This window comes from Rosa rugosa, chromosome 6, assembly GCF_958449725.1.
Source record: "Rosa rugosa chromosome 6, drRosRugo1.1, whole genome shotgun sequence".
Classification (NCBI taxonomy): Eukaryota; Viridiplantae; Streptophyta; class Magnoliopsida; order Rosales; family Rosaceae; genus Rosa; species Rosa rugosa.
Window position 1 is genome coordinate 10,281,359 of NC_084825.1, and position 21,840 is coordinate 10,303,198.

Sequence of the window (21,840 nt, forward strand, 5' to 3'; positions counted from 1 at the left end):
TATGGATCTATGAACATGGAGATTGAAACCCTTCCTCTGTTTCCCATGCATGGTGAGGACATCTTTGGCAACATGAAGACTACTTCCGATGGAGGCGGCGGTCACGGTGGTGGCTCTTACATTTCCCTTGAGCTCAGCCTTTCCTGCGAGGGCAAAGCTGGAAAAAGTTTCTGGAGCCGCTGACTCGGCTTAGTAGCTTTGCGAGTGTAGGAACACTTAGAATTGCCCCCTAAGAGTTGTATTTATGACTTTTTAAATTTTATTATTATTATTATTATTATTATTATTTTTTTTTTTTTATTTTTTTTTTTTTTTTTTTTTAAGTAGTTGAATTCAATAAGACAATGTGAATCAAGGTTTAGACATGCGGCCCAAGTATAGTCGCCTAGACACAAATTTTCTTTCAAATCCTTTGGGCAAACTTACTGAAATGGCCAGGTGGGGGAGGGCGAACAAGAGAGGCAGAATCCATTTTGTCATGAGCTACTCCCACATAGTGGTTTAGGCCCATTTGCACGCACTTCTGGATTCAAGAACCTGTCATGAACGTTGTCCGGCCCCTTTCTAGACACCATTTCACATAGGCTATACTTACTAAGATGAGAAAGGTCATAAGTGTGAAGACAGTTCAACAAGTGTTAATAAAAGCCGCCCTTAACCTTAAGGGACCTGAACTAGGCACCAATAAGGAGTTTAGGCCAATATTAACAAAAGAGACTTCACCTATTCCGTTATGATTCACAAACCCTTACCAAATTCAACTTTTTTTTTTATTTTTTATTTTTTATTAAAAGAAAACTAGAAACGAAAAAATTAACAGAAAATTAAAAGCAAAGAAAGAAAGAAGCTAGCATCACCATGTTTGGCTAACCTCTAGAAGACCACGGGGGAGGCCATCTATGCTTCATTCCAAGCTCTGATGTATCAAAATTTGTAGGGTAAAAATCCCTCCTGTGAGAGCTTGTAGGAAAAGAACAAAGATACTTCTCGTCGAAGAATTGGAAGCAATTTGGCTCGTAGGAGGAGTAATCTTGCCCCCCAAGTATCTTTGTTGGCATAGAATTAGCCACAGATTGGCCATTATAGACGAGCACTTGTTGGTTTGAATTCTCATGATCAAGAGCCTCAAAAACAACAATTAGGTCGCCTAGATCATATTTAATCACCGCTTGGCTATCAGAATTTTTAAGAAATTCCTTTTGGTGATCAACAGAATGAACATGGGCTCCATCTTGCCCCCCATGCATCTGATCAGTAGCCACGTATTTGGCTTGATCAGTGGAGAAATCAGATATTTGTTCAGCGACAATTGTATTGTCAGAAGAACAATCTTGTTGATGACCTTTTCCATGCACAGCCTCTGTGTAAGGTTGTGACTCACCAGTGAGGCCATTAGGTTGATTGCCACCTATAGGCAAATCAGCCTCATAAATGACCTCTTCTCGAGCGTTCTGCTCAATTTCTAGGTCCCAATCGCGAAACCTCTGCTTTGTTTTTGCGATCAAAATGGCCATGTCCCTGGCTTGCTTTTCTTTATGCCTCTCGATGTTGGCCATGATGATCGCCAGCTGTTCCTCAATGCTTGCCCCCTCTGGGATGGGAATAGGCATAAACTCATCATTAATGGTGGTATCGCCAATGGTGGCAACATTGTCCATCAATTCACTTTAGGAATTTCTTTTGGTAAAGATTTTCCCCTGGCATCTCAATGATGACGAAAAAAAAAATTCTAACCTTGTCCCACTGGGCGTGCCAAAATGTTTGGCTCCAATTTTGTTGCAGCTGGTCAACAGTCTCTTTTCTGCGCGGGCGTGCCAGCACCGTTCGGGTGCGGTCGTCGGGGGTGTCCCTTGACCTGACTTCTTTCAAGCGATTGTAGACGAGGAGAGCACCAACCTCGTCGTGGGATTCTTTGTGCCTCGTGGCGAGGACTTTTGCTGAGCTTCTTGTTAACACAATCGATACTCAATATTGTAGATCGAGCAGAGCGACATCACCGGGAAATGTTGAGATCTTGCTAAAGCGTGACTTTAGCTTGGCTGGGTTGCTAGGGTGTTACCCTTGCTTGGCTGGTTCTGTAACCGTTGTGGTCGCGACACTACCGTCGGCTCCCGAGGAGACTAGGACCGAAGCATGTTGACAGAGGGTTTGGTGGCACTGAAGGTCGGCTTCTGAGAAGACTAGGACTAGGAGTGTGATCACCGCTAAGAGAAAGAGAAGGAGAGGAGTTGCTCTTAGAGAGGTTTGCTCTAGAGAGAACTTAGATCATCTTAGAGATGTTGTTGTTGAATGTGAATGTGTGCATTGTGTTTCAATGTAACCTCTATTTATAGGCTACCATGCCAACTACTTTGGCATTAAACAAATGAAAGTGGAGCACTAATTGGAGATAAGGGAGGTGGAGGTGTAGGTGGAGCACTAATAGGAATGATGAATTTGGGAGATAAGGGAGGTGGAGATGGAGGTGGAGCACTAATAGGAATGATGAATTTGGGAGATAAGGAAGCACTTTCGGCTCCTTTATTCCTTCATGTATATCTCCATCAGAAATTCAGATTCTGGCCATGATGTCTTCATAAAAAATGTTCCACTATGAATCTAGATCATGCTGACCAAATTGCAGAGCTTTCTTCCATGTGGTTGGGCCGAAAATGCTGCTGGACCTCTTACAGGTCCAGTTTTCCAGTTTTGCTTCTGTAGAAAATTGGGCTGATTGTTTGAAGGCCTTCCACTCAAAAAAAGCTCTTGCACTCTTCATAAGAAATGATCATTGGGCTATCTAGAATGGATTTGGAAAGTTTCAGCACATTTCGATTTCATTTGGTTTGTCTGCCACCCCTCCTTCCTTATCTAGCTCGGTTTTTCCTAGCCGAAGTAGGAAAATATGCTAAAGTTGACTTGTCATACTTCCATAGTAGGCTTTATTTAGCCTCTAAATATACATTTCGAGCTTGTCGACAATATATAGCTTGAGCCACTGATATTGGCTCAATTTCTCCAAGACGTGCCTTGTCAGGCCAAAATGTTCATTTTGGGTCCAAACATTTCCCATGCAATTAATGTGTAATGGCATGCACGTACAATAGAGAGAAGCATGCAATCATGCTTGATTGTGGTCATCAAGGAAGGTATATATATATAGCCCATGCAATTAAGTCCTACGGTGGACCAATTAAGCAAAGAATCAAGGTCTCCCACATACGTGGCAATCAAGGGGACGTGGAACAATTCAAGAAACATGCAATCACCTTTCATTGCAATAAACAAGATATATATACACAATCTTATCCTTTCTGATTGCATGCCACTAAGCTACGGGGGTATTTGCGGAGATATATTTGCAATTAAGACGGGCATATCCAACAGATTCGCATCTAATATATTGGTTCCAAGAGGCAATTAACTTTGCCTACATTCTAGCCACGTACAGAGGATAATCATTAATTATTGTTTACGATAGTTATCAAAATTTTGATTCAAGGCCAATAACTGTGGCCTAAAATATAATATTTCATTCCTATTAGGAAGGAGAATCCGCAGTAGCCTATATATAGAGGCTAAAGACGATATAGAAAAAACACAACTCTCAATCAACTAATCTCTTAGATTATCAAAGCCTCTCCAGAGCAAATCTACCTTCAACCTAGTTGAAAACCAGCGAAGCAAGGGTAACGCCCTCGCAACCCAGCGAAGCTAAAGTCACGCTTTAGCAAAACCCGTGCTTTCTCCTACTTCCCGGTGATTGCTCTGCTTAGTCTACAATACTAAGTATCGACTCGGTGACGCAAGAGATCACAACACAAGCCCTTATCCGTAAGGCAAAAAGTCCTTTTCCGAAAGGCATAGAAAAGAACCTGGTGATGAGGTTGGTGCTCTCCTCGTCCACAGCGTTTGATCAAAAAGTCAGGTCAGAAGATGCCCCGACGACTGCACCCTACGGTGTTAGCATGCATGCTCACTCAAAAGAGATTGTTTGCACGCTAGACTGGTTTTGGAGCCAAACATCTGTAATCTAACCTTTTCCGCTAGATATGTGACTTCAGTTGTGCTACTTGCACAGTTTATTTCATCTCCCTGATTTTCAATCCCCAAATGAATAGTCGTATCCTGAATCCTTTCTTCTGCTTCATTTGGACTATGGTCCTTGGAACTTCTTGTTAGATGTTAAACTATAATTTGCATGTTAGGATTGCTGTAATAGTCGTATCATAATTTAGGACTGTAACAATATATCTGTCCTAATCTGCAAATTTACATGAACAAAATCAACTATGACAAATATAGGACTGATATGTTATTCTGATCCTAAGTTAGGATGCGTAAATCATTGCAATCCTATAAGACAATAAGCACATATATATATATGGCAGTATACGATATGAATTGAAATAAAAGACAAAGGGTGTGTAGAGATACTAACTAGTTCCACTGCCTCCTTCCATTGTTCTTCTCCTAGATCCACCCTTGATCTCAGATTGTTAATGGGACAATTTGATTGAGGTTTGGTGTTCTAGCAGGGATCAATGCAGGCGTTGTTTATCCTTTATATCAGACAAAACAATTATGTAGTTCCATCCATTAAGGAACTGCTGCATAACTTCCTTATCCTTGTCAGATTGGATTGATATTGATAACCACACTTTGAAATTCAAATTCAAACAGATTTCAATATATATAAAACTATTTTCGATTACAAGTTTATATATACAACGTATTAGTATTTATTTGAACTCTAAACATCTCAAAAATATCAGCTTAACTAGACAATGCTGATGTCTAGTTCTAATGAGGCTTTACAATCTCCCACTGAACTAGACATCACACATAATCTATTGTATTAATGAGTTGTTTCTTAAGTGTGCACCAGAGTTCAAAAACACTATATGTCCTCAAAGTTCTGTCAATTTTCCTGAACTACATTGAACTACAGAAGACTATAATGAATTAGCAAAACATTGATCTTCTACAATCACAATATAGCAAGCAAAATTTCATAAACTACCTCAAGTGTGATTTGTACCTGTTTAATATTTACAGTAATTGATTTGTAACATATATTTGATCCAAAATTAATTTCAACTAGATGAAGAGCTGCATTATCCTACTGATTTGGCACATCAGTATTAGGTTCTTCTGCATATGTACATATTCAATGATTTGGTATATCATTATTAAGTTCCTTATATGTACATGGTTATGCAAATGTACATGTTCTACCTATACAACAACTAAATGTTGAAAACTAATTTTATTCAAATGATAAGATATTAGATGATTAATTTCATGAAGATACTGACTGATTAAAATATAATAGTTGACACAACTAGTTCACATAAAATGCATCAAATATCTATGGAGTCTAACACTCCCATATTCTTAACATGATCAATGAAAACAGAAAATGATAATGCCTTGGTTAAGGGGTCTGCTAGCTGTTCTTTGGTGCCTATCTTAATCACCTCCACTTCCTTATCTCTGACACTTTCTCTAACTGAGAAGTATTTAACATCTATGTTTCTAGAACCAGATGTTCTTCTGTTATTCTTTGAGAAGAATACTGCTGCAGCATTATCACAATAAATAGGCAGAGGTCTTTCTATGGAATCCACCATCCCCAATCTCAAAATGAAATTTCTCAACCAACCATAAAGCAAGTGCAGTAGCGTCATAAATGGCTATGTATTCCGCTTGAAACGTTGAAGTGGCTGTCAAGGATTGCTTGTTTGTTTTCCAAGAGATTGCACCTCCAGCTAGCATGAAAATATAACCTGATGTGGATTTCAAATCATCTGAGTCTTGCTTGTATGATGCATCAGCGTAAGCTTCTACTCTCAATTCCTGATCCTCCAATTTTCTATACACAAGCATATGATCTCTTGTGTTCTTCAAATACCTCAAAACTTTCTTCCCAGCCACCCAATGTTCATGTCCTGCATTGGATTGATATCTTGACAACATATTCACAGCAAAATCTATGTCAGGTCTAGTGCAAACATGAGCATACATTAAACTCTAGCATAGGGTATCTTCTCCATTCCTTTCCTTTGCAATGCATTTTGAGGACACTGACCTTTATGCAATTTATCATCTTTTGACATAGGTGATTCACTAGACCTGCATTTCTCTAAACCAAACCTCTGCAGCATCTTATCAATATAGTTTTTCTGAGACAAACCAAGTGTGCACAAGCTTCTATTTCTGGTAATCTCAATTCCAAGAACATAATGCACTTCTCCCATATCCTTCACATCAAAATTCTGCAGCAAAAACTCCTTGGTAGATTTCAGTAGATTGATATTGCTACTAGCTAGCAAAATATCATCTACATATAGGATTAAAAACACCACTTCACTCCCACTGACCTTGCAGTATATACATTCATCTAACTTATTCTCTTCAAATCCAAACTTGGTAATGACTTCATCAAACTTTAGATACCATTGTCTGGATGCTTGTTTGAGTCCATAAATGGACTTTTGAAGCTGGCAGACCTTCTTATCATCATCAACAAATCCCTCTGGTTGTAACATATATATCTCTTCAAGCAAACTTCCATTCAGAAAAGCTGTCTTGACATCCGTTTGGTGCAACTCCAAATTGTAGTGTGCCACCAAAGCCATGATCACTCTGAATGCATCCTTTGTTGAAACTGGAGAAAATGTCTCATTGAAGTCAATACCTTCCTTTTGATTATATCCCTTTGCAACCAATCTAGCCTTATGCCGATCTACCTTTCCATTTGCATGCTTTTTGGTTTTAAAAACCCATTTGCAACCTATGGGTTTCATATCTTCTGTTCTATCCACCAAAGTCCAAACTTCATTTTTGGACGTGCTTAAAAGCTCATCCTGCATTGCCATCTTCCATTGCTCACTGTGCTTTGATTGCATAGCTTCCTTCAGTGACACAGGATCTTCTTCCCTCAAATCAAGGTCAGCTTCAGTTAAGTACAACTTGTAGTCATTAGAAATTGCTGGTTTTCTGGTTCTAATAGATCTTCTCACTACTTCTGATGTACCAGCAATATCAATTTCTGAGTTTTCCACAATTTCAAAATGTTGAACTTGATTTTCATTTACTGCGTTTTCATTCTCAGGTGCTACTGCTTCTGCAAGTTGTATTCCATTGTCTAGGACTGCTGTAACACTGCAATCCTGATCTGGGATTGATGCATTGCTGCAGTCCTGATTTAGGACTGAAACATTACTGCAGTCCTGATAGACGAACCATTCTTCCATATTCTGATGTGCTTGTTCTGTGCTTGAGCCTTCATCTATCTTTTCAATATCATAAATATTTCATCATAAAATGTGGCTCTGTGAGTTTCAAAAATTCTAGTGCCTCTTCTTGAGTTGTAGAACTTGAATCCCTTCGATTTTTCTGAATAACCAATAAAATAAGCACTGACAGAGAGTGAGTCCAACTTATCATTTTTCTCTATATTATAGACTTTTGCTTCTGCTTTACAACCCCATACATGCATATGATTCAAGCTAGGCTTGTATCCACACCAAAGCTCAAAATGAGTTTCTTTAACAGCTTTACTTGGTGTTCTATTGCATATGTAGTTGGCCGTCTTTAAGGCTTCCCCCCATAAATACTTTGGAGCCCAGATCTTGCAAACATGCTCCTTACCATATCCATTAAGGTTCTGTTTCTCCTTTCAGAGACACCATTCTGTTGAGGTGTGTACGGTGTTGTATATTGAGCTTTAATGCCACATTCTTCCAAATACATGGCAAAAGGACCTTTGTGTTGTCCTTTCTCAGTATATTGTCCGTAGTATTCACCACCTCTATCCGATCTTACCATTTTGATAAGTTTTTTAGTTTTTCTCTCAACTTCAGTTTTGAACACATTAAAAACATCTAAGACTTGAGACTTTTCAGAAATTAAATAAACAAAGCAATACCTAGAAAAGTCATCAATGAAGGTGACAAACTAACAATTTCCACAAATGGTTTGGACTGGAAAAGGACCACATACATATGTATGAATCAGTTCAAGCAAGTTTTCAGCTCTTTTAGAACCAAAATTTCTAGCATTAGTCATCTTAATTGCCTTTCAAACAACTCACACAGGTTTCAAAATCAGCAAAATCTAATTGAGGTAAAATACTTTGCTTAACAAGTTCTTGCAGCCTAGACTTGGAAATGTACGTGTCCTAACCTCTTATGCCATAGAAAAGATGAAGAACTAGGATTGCTCTTTCTTTTGGATCCTGATGATTTGTTTATTGACAGAACATCTAGAGGTTGGAATACTGCATTATTGACACAATCGATTAACCAATGACGTACCATCTATCAACTTAGCATCACCAAAACAAACATCTTTAAAATAGAAAAACATATCTATACTATTACTGGAAAAGCCATAGTCACCACCTAATACAAATTGAGAACCTGAGATCAGGTTTCTCTTTATTGCTGGACTACAGTAAACATTGTTCAGTACTAATACAAACTTATTCCTAAAACATAATTCAACAACTCCTATTGCTTGAACTGCGCACTACAACACAGACGGTAATTTCTGACGACGAAAAATGGTCGGAAATAGGGCATTTTCGTTGGAAATACCTTTTTCCGACGAAAAGTCGTCATCGGAAAGTCGTCGGAAATTCCATGGTCGGAAATAATTTTCTTCCGACCAACCGTCAGAAATGCTTGACCATTTCCGACGAATATCACCGTCGGATTTGCGTCTCGTTTTGGTCAGAATTAATGTTTGTTTCGTCAGAAAAAAGTCGACAGAATTAAGGTTTTTCGTCGGAAATAATTGTACGTATTTCCGACGACTTAGTTTCGACTACTCGTTTGGTGGCAATAATATTTTCCGACGCATTTTTTCCGACCCCAAGGGTTGTCATAAAACTTTTTCCTACGACATATTTACGACCAATACCTTAGTCGGAATAAATATTTCCGACTAACGAATTTTGGCGGGAATCATAATTTGAGTATTTTCGATGACATATTTGCTTTGTGGGATATTTCCGTCTACACAGATAACTTTTACCGACGAATATGGTTTATTCATAAAATGTTGTCGGAAATGGCTCACCGACAATCGGAATAAATATAGTAAATGCGATTACATTCAATTTTAAATATTAGAATTTTCTCACAAATTAAATTTTCTCACCAGATAGATACATAGTGAAGATTTGAGTAATTTATTGAATTCAAACTGCATAATCTTAATACATAGGAAAAATAGCATCATCCATAACAATAGAAATAGTACGAGAGCAATACCAAACTAAAAACAAATAAAAGTTTCTTCCAGGACCTTACAAGTAGTAGCTAGTAGTAGGGATCAAGGTGCATGTGTTTCAGAATCTCCATTAGTAGAAGCAGGCTGTAACACATAAATACATTATAGGTTATACATGAATAACACAATAACAAAACTTAACATACGCCCAACAACACTTTGAAAAAAAGTGCAAGTATATACTGCTGCTGCTGCCAGAGCTAGAATAAGAGCTAGAATATGATTGAACGACATCATTTTGAGATAACTAGTGAAAGACAGAAATTAATGTACCTCTCTTGCACGTTAACTATTATTTGGAAATCATTATCATGTTATAAAGACATCAACAATAATGTCCTCTAACAGAGTTACAGTGCAAGATCACATGACACATCCAAACTTGATAGATAATCTAAAAAATTGCAAATCATGGGTTGAAAACTTGAATGATTAAGCCCAGCTTAAGATTCCAAGAATCAAAATTTAAATCTTATTTCCACTAATATTTCAGTTTCTCAGCAACGAAGTTCCAATCAAAGGTTAAGGTCTGGTAGTTGAAGGAAAAACGAGATTTGGAGTTCATGAATCATATGTCAATTTCGTTTCATGAAGACCAACAAAGCAAAATTTGAGTTTTGTTTCTGTATCTTATTCTAGTCCTACATTTTCCTCAGAGCTCAAACATGTACCTGAGCAGATGAAGCCCCTGGGAAGCCTGAAGTTTTATCCTGTCAAAATAGCAAAACAGGAAACATAATAGAGTATAATAAGTATGAGACCTGAAAAGCTTCACCAAGTATTATTACTATGAAGACATGCTTCTACGAGAAGATCGTCAATCACAAGTATAATATCAAACTGCTGGAAGAATATCTAGCTTATTGCTTCCCAAATTTATAAATAAGCCTTGTTTCTAATAGAATCTTATTGTCGGATCTTTATCTTTCTGAAGTCAAGAAGCATGCTTGATCTATCAATATGTACAGCTAATTTAACTTCTAGGGAAGCAGCTGGCATACCTCCTTACAAAGAATTCTCAACTGCCAAGGAAATAATCAAAGCTTTTGAAGTAGGCATAATTTGCAAAACAAGGCTGAACACACAAGGAAATAACTTTCAAAGATGGAGACGTATTATCATTTAGGCTCTGGGATAAGATGGGTACTGCTGGCAGTGGTTTACAATGGCAGAGCCAAGAGGAAAAAGAAAGAGAAAAAATAAATGTGTTAAGTGAGACAGAATATGAAGGAGACAATGGGAGAGAATATGAAAGCTAGAAGCTTTGCACTGAGAACAAACAGATGGGGAAGAGTTATATAGCAGCCTTTATTTTATGGTTGCCATACTTGAGAGGATGTTAATTTATACTCGATAAAACGTAGTATATATACTTATCTGATGCATAAGATAAAATGAACTCATAGGCCATCATATGCTTCCTTCTGCTCAGATATAAAGTAATCTAGCATAGCCGGAGGTCAACTACAGCTTAAAACAATAGATTTGGAGCTATCAAAGACATTGAAGCTATTATCAGTTATAGTAGCTCAACAGGATTGGAAGAAGAAAGAGTTGAGAGAATAAGACGCCCAGAATTCCATCCATGTTCAATATATCCATTTGGAATCAGTATTATGAAAATGGTGCAATTAATTGCCGATGTGTTGTGCCAACAGAGGGAAGATTAAAAGAAGACTTATCAATTGATGAACCTCAAGTACAAAAAAAAATGGACTGACTTTGTGATTGAAAACTCTTGCAGCCTTTAATTATTAAACATGCACAAATATATGCACAATAGTCGACCAAAAGAAGACTAATCAATTAGATATGCAGAGAGGTGATATAATTATACAAATCAAACTTTAAAAAGTAGGGAAAATACAGAATCGATCAGAAGCTAGGTTTACTTGCAACCATATTATTCACTCGGCAAAATCAAAATCCCAAAAGGACAAAACAAATATGCAATCATTTAAACAAGCAGAATATGCAATCATTTAAACAAGCAGAATATGCAATCACGTACCGAAGATGGTGATTCTCTCACAAATTGAGAATGACTTGAACTATTTGCCAAAAGAAGAAAACACATAATAAAATATGGAAACAGAAGCAGCAGAGCTAAAGATCCTTGTAAATCACAAAGATGCACACACCACTGCTACTTGTCCTATGTACCTAAAGCTGAACTATCAAACTAGCTAATTTACGGAACTGGAAAGTGATCCTATATTACAGAAGCTAGTAATTAGGAGTGCTAAAGTTTTGTATGCCGCATCCCACTGAACAAGAGAGAATTAGTTACCAAATAAAATTTATAGGGTATGTATTAAAGCAAAAGTGTTCAGCATTACCTTATGCAGAAATCCAATGATCCCAATCATACCAACCAGTACAGAACATAATAAGGCTTGCAAGACCTTTTGTCTCTGGTGTATCTCTAAATTATAAAGCTCCCAAAGAAACAAGCATAAGTTCATATATATCTTTGGCTCTTTGCTGTCGAGTAAAAGATTTAGAAACCATAAACTTGTATCAAACAAAATATCACTAAAGAATCATCATCAACCTTAAGGTAAAAGGCTGTATAATATAGTAGTGACCTGGAGGATGTTTAGGTGGTAGTGACATATACATAACAGAGACCATTACAAATCTATAAGCACCCAAAACCACAAGTACCTTTAACCAAAGGAAGCCTAGTTAAAAAGAAAGTATAGATTAAGAGACCAATCACGACAAACATGGATAAAGCAAAATGAAAAGACCTGAAAAGAAATATTTCCTAGGAGATATGTCATATAATAAAGAACCTAAATGGGTAATATATGAACAAGACGCACATTGTATGGAGGACATGCAACACACACATGTGTTTTGAATACGGAAGGTATGGAGGACTTAACCCACCTCCAGGGTTGTGGCGGCTGGCCGAAGACAGCTGCACGGAACCAATGAATTGTCTTGCTTGGAACTGTCAAGGCTTGGGGAAGTCCTTGACAGTACAAACACTTAGGGAGATTACCCACTCCCACTGTCCTAGCTTTATTTTTCTTTCGGAGACTCATCAAGGCAGTTCTTATGTGGATAACATTCGGAATCAGTTGGGATTTCAGTTGGGCTATAATGTTGACCCTATTAATACGGCAGGAGGTTTAAGTCTGTGGTGGAGACCTGAATTTAAGGTGGACATTGTTGACTTTTCAAAATTTTACATTGACACTTTGGTTAGGTTACCTGGCAGCAGTTCCTTGGTGCGTATAACGTGGATGTATGGGCCTCCTTATTTCTCTGATAAAACAAACTTTTGGGATTACTGGTGTACTCAAGGTAGGGGGGATAATACCCCCTGGCTGGTTATTGGGGACCTTAATGAGCTGGTTAGTCACTTTGAAGTGGAAGGGGGTGCTCCATGGAATCCAAACAGAAGACACTTCCTAACCTCTTTCTTGAATTCCAATTCACTCCTGGATGTTGGTTACAAAGGGCAAAGGTTTACTTGGGCAAGAAAGGAGGGTGATATTACTATTCTCCAAGAACGTCTTGATCGGGGTCTGGTTAATGAGCATTGGCTGCTAGGCTGGCCCGACACTACTCTTACCCATGTTCCGAGAATAGGATCAGATCATAATCCCATCCTCCTTAGTACTAATCCGCAACTGAGGCGAAACAAGCCATCTTTCAAATTTGAGGCCTTTTGGGCCGATGAGGCAGAAACAGAGTCACTTGTGGAGGAGTGTTGGTTGCGCAATTCCTCCATCTCGAATGCCTCTAATTGGATGTCCAACCTAAACAGATGCAGGTCTCGTTTGAGGGGTTGGAGCAAAGGGAAATTTCCAAAGTGTATAAAGGAGGAAATAAAGAAGTGTTTAATGGACTTGGAGGATCTTCAGCTGCATCTCCCTTTTAATACTGCAGAACAACAACTGGAGTTGTCTACCAAGTTAGGCTCATTATGGTTACGTGAAGAAAAGTATTGGCATCAGAGGTCTAGAGTAAAGTGGTTAAAGTCTGGAGACTCTAACTCCAGGTTTTTCCATCTTTCTACTCTGCAACGAAGACAAAGAAATCGTATCCTGAAAGTACAGAACGATGCTGGTTTCTGGGTGACTGGTGAGAACCTTATCAGGGCTGAATTTGAGTCACAATTCAAGAAGATCTTCACAAGCTCTGGACCCCGTCAGTGGGGTGATACTTTCTGTGGAGCATCCTCTATTGTGACTGATATGATGAATCAGGATCTACTGGCCCCAGTTTCCCTCGAGGAAGTCAGAGATGCAGCCCACCAGTTGGGGGCCTTAAAAGCACCAGGGCCTGATGGTTTTCCTGGGCTATTTTACCACAAGTATTGGAGGATAGTGCAAGACACTATTTGGGGCACTACAAAGGATTTCAGTGAGGGGCTGGTTAGATTAAAGGATCTAAACAAGACGCACATTGTACTAATTCCAAAGGTCCCTAACCCAGAAAAAACAACTCATTTCAGGCCGATTAGCCTCTGCAATAATTCTTACAAGATCTTATCTAAGCTACTGGCCAATCGTTTAAAGGTTCTTCTTCCTCACTTGATATCCCCATATCAGAATGCTTTCGTTCCTGATAGGCAGATCCAAGATAACATCCTACTCGCCCACGAGTCTTACCACTATCTCAAGCTAAAACGAGAGGGGGGTAACAATGAGCTTGGGCTTAAATTGGACATGAATAAGGCCTATGATCGTGTAGAATGGGATTTTCTAGAAGCAGCACTGCTTAAGTTTGGGTTTGCCAGAAGATGGGTTGACTTAATTATGGCCTGTGTCACTACAGTATCCTTTTCGATTGTTTTGAATGGGAATCCGGGCAAGTTCTTCACCCCTAGTAGAGGTCTCAGACAAGGAGACCCTTTATCCCCTTACTTATTTCTAATTGTCAGCGAAGTTCTCTCCTTGCGTTTGACAAGAGCTGTATCCGAGGGTTCTCTTATAGGAATTAAACTAAGCAGAGGATGCCCTACCTTGTCCCACCTATTTTTTGCAGATGATGCCTTATTTTTCTTGAAGGCAACCCTGCAGAATTGTTGGAAACTGATGCTGATTTTCAAGGATTACTGTCTCGCCTCTGGTCAGCTGATAAACAATGAAAAATCCAGTGTATTTTTCACTCCTAAGAGCATCTCCAATGGCTTTGTTATTTGGCTTTGGTCAAATTTGAATTTGACATATGACATGGCAAATTTGATATAGCAACATTTTGACAATTTTTAGCTCCAATGGAGATGTCAAATTTGAATATTACTTTAATATATAAAATTCTATTTATGTTGTTTTTCCTTTTTTTTATTTTTTATCTTGTAATCTAAGATCATACAATGAATGGTTCCATTTAAGATATGCATGAAGAGATTATGAGAAAAGAGATGCAATTGAGATTATGAGAATACATCAAGATGGGAATACATAGCAGGAAACAGAAACAGAAACAGCAAAAAAAAAAGTAGCAGTCAACTAGCAACAAACAGAAACAGCTTGAATTTGATAGCAACAAACTGATACAAACTCGTCTTCCCAGCAACAAACTGATACAAACTGATATATAGCAACAAATTGATACAAACTCGAGATCCCAGCAAAAACCGCTAAACGTCAATCGAACTGAGCAAAAACCATGCACATCTAGTGAGGCATTTAACTCATCTGCAGAAAAAGAACATAAAAATCAATGCAGCTTAGTGAGGCATTTAACTCAAGAACATAAAAATCAATGTTGTATGGTCCTGCACGTCTAATTACAAAACCAGCAACTCAAAACAAGAAAACAAATTGAAAGAACCAGATTGTAAGCTACTGACTACCAAATTGAAAGAACCTGGATCATACAATCAGTAGCCTGGAGTTAAGGGTATGCAAGAGGTCACTTGGATCATACATTATTGTACTTATCAAAATAAAAGGGACTCTAGACACTTAAAATGAGACATCAGATGCACGCATGCTGCATCAAATACACTAATCAAGCAGAAGGTACACCTACTAATTAAAGAAGATAAGAGCACACATGGGAACAACATTAGTTTTGTTAAAGGAAGTACAGCATCAGTAAATCATTGCAAACTGCCAGGAATCAAAAAAATTGATTATATTCTGGGCAGCATATCAATTAAACAAACTAGTTTAAGCCTATTAAGTATATCAATCAAAGGTTCAGTTCCAAGCCTCCATCAAATCAGTGCCTAACTAGTTGAATCATTTAATCAAAGTTTTACAATTCTATGATTCCAATCAAACAAAATCTGGATAGCATATTCAAAGTTTCATAATCCTATTCAAAGTTTGATAATGGGATTCAAAATTTCATAATCCAATCACTCATTCAAATATGAAGACTCTCAAATGAAATCTGGGCAGCAAATTTGAAGACTATCAAAACAAAATCTAGGCAAGGAGTCAATGATATAGAACTTCTGAATCAATTTCTTTTGCTGCAATCTGTAAAATAATGAAAAGCAAAAACCAAACCATTCGTCTATAGGCCAATTTGATTGAATTAAGCAACAGAAGTACTCAGTTGTAACAATCAACAATCACATATTCACAAAGCCTTTGAAAAGCAAAGCCTAAGTCTTGAATCACTCATTCAAAGTGCAAAAATCACATTCATATCATACCTTCAAATCATTTGCTGCCAATCGAACTCCCATAATCCAAATCTCTTGCTCGGTTGCTCCAAGTCTCCAACTCGAATTCCAAGTGAGAAAAGAATCTCCTTTAAAGCCAAATTCTTGAGAAAACTAATGGGTTGTAAGAGATTTTTATCATTTTTCTGGGTTAGGGTCGAATTTGCTGAGTTTTGGAAGTGCGAAGGCTGAAATCGGTTCTGGGTGAGATGAAGGAAGAAAGAAGCGAGAATGAAGGAGAGAGACGCACTGAGAAACAATAAAAAATAAAAGACAGAAGGAGAAGACGCTGTCAAATTTGACAGAGGAGAGGCCAATGTCAAATCCACGTGGATAAGGCATATCCGTTGGAGAACAATTTGGACCTTCAAAAGTATTCGTTGGAAGGCCAGGTGGCAAAAAACCAATCTGTTGGAGATGGTCTAATACTCCATTCCAAATGACCAGATTGATGTGTGAGCTTTTGAACTTTAAGGAGGTTGATAACCCTGGTAATTACTTGGGACTACCTACCTTTTGGGGCAGGTCAAAGAAAGATGCTTTAGTTCATATTAAAGAGCGTGTTAACAGGAAAATTGATGGTTGGAAGCAACAGTCCTTATCTCAGGCGGGCAGAGAGGTCCTTATCAAGGCTGTGGCAATGGCGATTCCAGCTTATCCTATGACTTGTTTTAAGTTCCCAAAAAACCTATGTGATGATATAAATTCGGCGCTGGGGAAGTTTTGGTGGCGTTCTGGCCAGAATGGAGATAAAATTCACTGGAAAAGCTGGTGTTCTCTAGGCTACCCTAAAGGAGAAGGAGGAATGGGGTTCAGAGACCTTCACCACTTCAATTTGGCCCTTCTAGCCAAGCAATGTTGGCGCTTATTACAAGAGCCTGAGTCTTTATGGGCCCGTGTTATTAAGGCACGATACTTTCCTGATTGCAGCTTTTTTGATGCAGTTAAGGGCTATCGAGCCTCGTGGAGTTGGTCTAGTCTACTGGAAGCTAGAGAATTTCTGGTTAAAGGTAGTTGCTGGCAAGTCATCAATGGCTATTCTATCAATATTTGGCAAGACAATTGGCTCCCCCCCACCGGACAGTGGCCCCCTAATCACAAGTGGTATTTCTGTGCAAAATGCACCTGTGTTGGTTAGCTCCTTAATTGACTGGGATTTACATTCCTGGAATCTGGACAGTATTCTTCATCTCATTCCTCCTAGTGCGGTGAGGAAAATCCTGTCCATCACTATTGGGGATGGCGAAGGCCAAGATCGACTGATTTGGCCCTGGAATAAGGATGGGAATTACTCAGTTCGGTCCGGCTATCTTTGGTTTCACCAAAAGAACACTAAACGACATCATGCTTCTACGGGCTCTTCTCATCACATTGATAAGAAAGTTTGGAAGTTAATTTGGGATCTGAACACACTTCCAAAGATAAAACACTTCTTTTGGAGGGTTCTAAATGGAGCTGCACCTACCATGCATTCTCTCTACAGAAGGAAATTGGTCAGGACTCCTATCTGCCCAATTTGTGGGGTGTCTGAGGAAACTTTTGAACATCTACTCCTACTTTGCCCCTGGGTGGACCTAGTCTGGTTTGGATCTCCACTAGGTCTAAGAATTGACAAGCAATATATAACAACATTTGATCAATGGCTCCATGATATTGCAATTTCAAATACTAGTACCAGTCAGCAGAGAAGGATGTTTACCTTTATTAGCTTTCTGTGTTGGGCTATTTGGAAGGCTAGGTGTGATTTTGTGTATATGCACAAACCATTATCACCAGGATACACCATCAGATCAGCTCGGCAAATAAGCTTGCATTTGAGTTTTTGGATGCCATGGCGCTGCAACCTGCCTCGACTGAATCAAGAACTGATCGAAATGCGATTGCCTCTCATTGGTCAGCCCCTCCTCCTGGGTGCTCAAAAGTCAATTGTGATGCAGCTTGGGTTCCTCCTGACCGCACTGGACTCGGAGTTATCATCAGGGACCATTCTGGTTCTTTAGTTGGTGGCTCCGCCATCCCTACTGCTTGCGGAGCTGTCTCTGTGGCTGAGGCCAAAGCTGTACTTTCAGGAGTTGATCTGGCAATTTCCTTGAGTCTGAAAAAAGTGATATTTGAATCAGATTCAAAGGAGGTTATTACTGAACTTAAGTTGTCAAGTGCAAGTAAAAATTGGAGAATTTACCCGATTATTGAGCAGATCAAAAGGCGTTGCTCTGCATTTGACGATTGTTGCTGGGACTGGGTTCCCCGTGAAGCGAACCGTGCTGGCCACAAAGCCGCCTCGCTTGCCTTCCGGACGGTGGGTCCTTCGAGATGGGCTAACCAGCCACCACCATCCCTCACTCTGGTTCTCAGGAACGATGGCTTGCCCTGCCCCCATGGGACTGAGCTCTGAACTGGGAGTTAGCATTGTTGTTGTTTTTTTTTCATGTTCTGGGTTTCCTATCTCTGGTTTGACTTAGGTGGAGAGCAACCTTTCCGTTTCGGTTTGTATCTTGGGCTTTTGCTTTTGCTAGGCCTCTCGGGTTTTCCCTTAATGAAATTTCTCATTAGCCAAAAAAAAAAAAAAGTTTGACGGCGACTTAGCAGTATCTGGATTGTTCACCGACAGCAGAATTTATACTGTCTTACTGTACCAATAGATAAATCTAACACTTCATAATTTTTACTGTTACCAACAGATGGACTCTGGAGAACTCTTCTCTCTTCCACGATCCAGCGGGGATTTCCTTCTTACGATTAGAATTGAGTGATTATTCAAATTACATAAAACATTACAAGTATGACGCTACGTACTATATGTTAAAAGTAATAAGTCCATCTCATCTCATCTGATAGCCACTGCAAAGTCTTAGATTGAAAATCAATCTCTAATCTCCTTGAGACTTCTCTTTTGGTCTTGTTACTTTTTGGTGTTGTTATATTATGTGTTTGGTTTGAGATTGTTGATTGCCATCAATTATGACTCGAAAAATGACCTAATGTATCCAATGCAATGTGATATAAGATAATACATAGTAGTGTGTAAAACACCAATCTCATCGGGAAAGAAACAAGAGAAAAGTATCTCTATTGAAATGACTTGCTAGTTGTTCATCATCCATCAATCTCTTCTGGTTTTGCAATGTTCACACTAACCCATCTTCGACGGCAACATTCCAACAAAAGGCCAAATTAATGTGGCAACTCAAACCAATTATGCATTATAGAAGGAATGACTAAACATCATGCATCCTAGGCAATTGCTTTATATAAAAATAATAACCACATCTATGTGAACCTTTACTTGATTATATTGGTTCACAATTTTATCTTGAGAAAATATTAGATCAATCTAATTAATAAGGGAGGTTCTATTCATACTTCCAAAATCAGCAGTTGGACCTGCTTCAATTTTTGAACATTTCACAATCCTATTTTATCTTTAATATAATTAAGCTGAAAAATAATACTATCTCCAGTTTGTATTCATCTTTCTCTCATACAAACAGAGTACAATTTTTAAGGATTTTCCATTACCTGAATTCTATTTTTCAAGTTCATAAATAGTGATAGTTTCATTGCTCAAGTTGAATACCGTATTGGATTGGTTTTGATATGGGCGTTGTCATGTTAACATGGACACTATAATTGACATAAACATCTTTATGGCTTTACTGTATTCTCAGTTGACATAAACATCTATCTGGGTTTACAATCACAGTATGAGGAATGCATCAATCTTGAAACTTTATTTTTATTTTTATTAACAATCTTGCTAAAGTACGAATTGGCACTCTCAATTACATTTTCCCATCACCATTTGTTATCTTCAAATCATACTCCGAGACCGGTTTTAATCACAATAGTTACAAGTTCATGGCCTTGAGATGGACCTGATTATGTATGAACATCAAAGATATTACACAAAACTTATTCCGCAATCCAAAAATCTTAAATTCTCAAACAAAGAAACTATCAATATTTATGAATTGGAAAAATCTCTAACTAGAAAATTTTTCAATTTCCAAGAAATTTCAATATCTTATCAAAGAAACTATCAGTTGTTTTGGGGAGAAAAATCTCTTCAGGTGAAGACGTTGATGGTTCAGAACTGCAGATTGTAGTGGAGGTTGGAAGGGAGGTAGAAAGGGAGGTGTAGACAGAAACTAATAAGGGCAAAACTGGAAATATAGTGATAAAAATATTGTAGGAGGTTCAAATACAAATATTAGAGGTATGAATAATGTCATTAAAAGGGCATTATAGAAAAATCAAATGTTGGTGACACTGTTTGTTGGTGCAAGAAAATTTGGTACGACTTTCATTGACCACTTGAATCAAACTGGAGCAGGAGGTTGATTGCTTGAGTGTGATTTGAATGTTGACTCGTAACAACATTCTCGAAGAGATGGGGAAAGGGGAACTTGCGAAAAATGTTTCGATGCCTAAATGATAAATCTTCTTATAAGTAAGTGAGAAAGAGTGATTGGTTGCCTTAGAGCATCTCCAACAGTAAAAGTTATTTTTTTAGCTAAATCATCTAAAAATTAAATTTAGATAGTAAATTTTCAGCTTTTCCTCCAGCAATGTTAGCTAAACTAAAAAAATAGAACGTGGAGTGTTTAGCTTTTTGTTATTTTCTCTCTCCTCCCTAGCTAAATTTAGCTAGAAATTTTAGCAAAAGCCAAATTTGACTTTCATATAGCTATTCTGCTGGATTGCTAAACTATCTCAAATTAGCCAAAATTTTAACTTTTTGTTGAAATAGCTAGTCTGTTGGAGATGCCCTTACCAAACCCAGTTAAGGGTGTAGTTATAGGGTGAAAAGCCTGGTCCATGAGTTGGTTACAACATGGGTCGCAATCTACTCGCAACTATCATTGGGCTGCTGGTATCTTGACTCGAGCCCTGTGTCGCAATGATAGGGCCTCTGCCTTATACCTCAAGCACTTGTCTCACAAGTCATACTCACAGGCATCCTCGATGCCTGCCACAACCTTCGTACCCACATGTCTCTCGATTCTTACTGTTACAAAAGTGGGGATTGGTTAGCCCCAGATCATCTTTATTGCTAAATACAATATATAATTATAGTATATATAAACATAATTTAACTTAACGACAATATATAGATAAAATATGAAGGGATTGCAACAATGTATCAATCCTAAGAAAGGTGGGATTAAGAAGAAGAGATTTTGGAAGTCCCCGAGAAAAAACAAAATTTAATTTAAATTTCATAAACGGGAACTTTAATGTAAAAACTTACTTGTAAAATTTGAAGCTTGAAACCTTTATACGTGCGCGTGTTGGTGCAAGCGTATAGGATTGTAGGGGCTGCTTCGATCCGGGAGCATGCTAGATGGTGGCGCTCAGGAGGTGGTGGCGCGGCACAAGGGTGCACTCGAGGTAGTCCTAGGATAGGGTTCTAGGGTATCACGACAAGATGAGAGAACAAGGGGATTTTATGGCTTTCTGATTCAGGGTTAGGTCTCGTGCTGATAACGTGTTTAAGGAAAAGAGAATTTTAGAGAGAATCAGGAGAATAGTTGTTTCTTTCATTGATAATAGGAGCCCCTATATATAGAGAGTACAAGTACATAATCTTTGAGTACAAGGAATCCTATTCTAATTAGAACTAGGAATCTAGAACAATATTCTCCTATTACAACAATAGAAAAGTAATTCTAGTTTGGTAAGGCACACATTCAATTCATATAACAAATTACATATAATCAGCACTTTGAAATTTCTTTGGTCATGTGCTAAATTGAATATCCTTCAACACTTTGAAATTTTTTACCAAACAATTTTTATTTCTTAAGAAATTCTTAAAAATTAGTAATCAGCCAAGATTTCCTTATCCAGAAGAAAGAGAAATACAAGATCAATTTGAGAACCGAAATTAAGGACATTGACAACACACGACCAAGCCAGCA

At 38.2% G+C, this 21,840-nt stretch overlaps 2 long non-coding RNA genes across 2 annotated transcripts; both read right to left on the reverse strand.

The window, feature by feature from the left end:
• Positions 1 to 9,157: 9,157 nt before the first annotated feature.
• LOC133714011 (uncharacterized) lies at positions 9,158 to 12,168 on the reverse strand. Its single transcript, XR_009848395.1, has 2 exons — positions 9,951 to 12,168; positions 9,158 to 9,363 (listed from the first exon to the last, which is right to left on the reverse strand). It is a non-coding gene; the product is annotated as an uncharacterized LOC133714011 (long non-coding RNA).
• Positions 12,169 to 14,648: 2,480 nt separating this feature from the next.
• Positions 14,649 to 16,342, reverse strand: LOC133714010 (uncharacterized). The gene is made up of 2 exons (XR_009848394.1): positions 15,911 to 16,342; positions 14,649 to 14,939 (listed from the first exon to the last, which is right to left on the reverse strand). It is a non-coding gene; the product is annotated as an uncharacterized LOC133714010 (long non-coding RNA).
• Between the last annotated feature and the right edge of the window lie 5,498 nt (positions 16,343 to 21,840).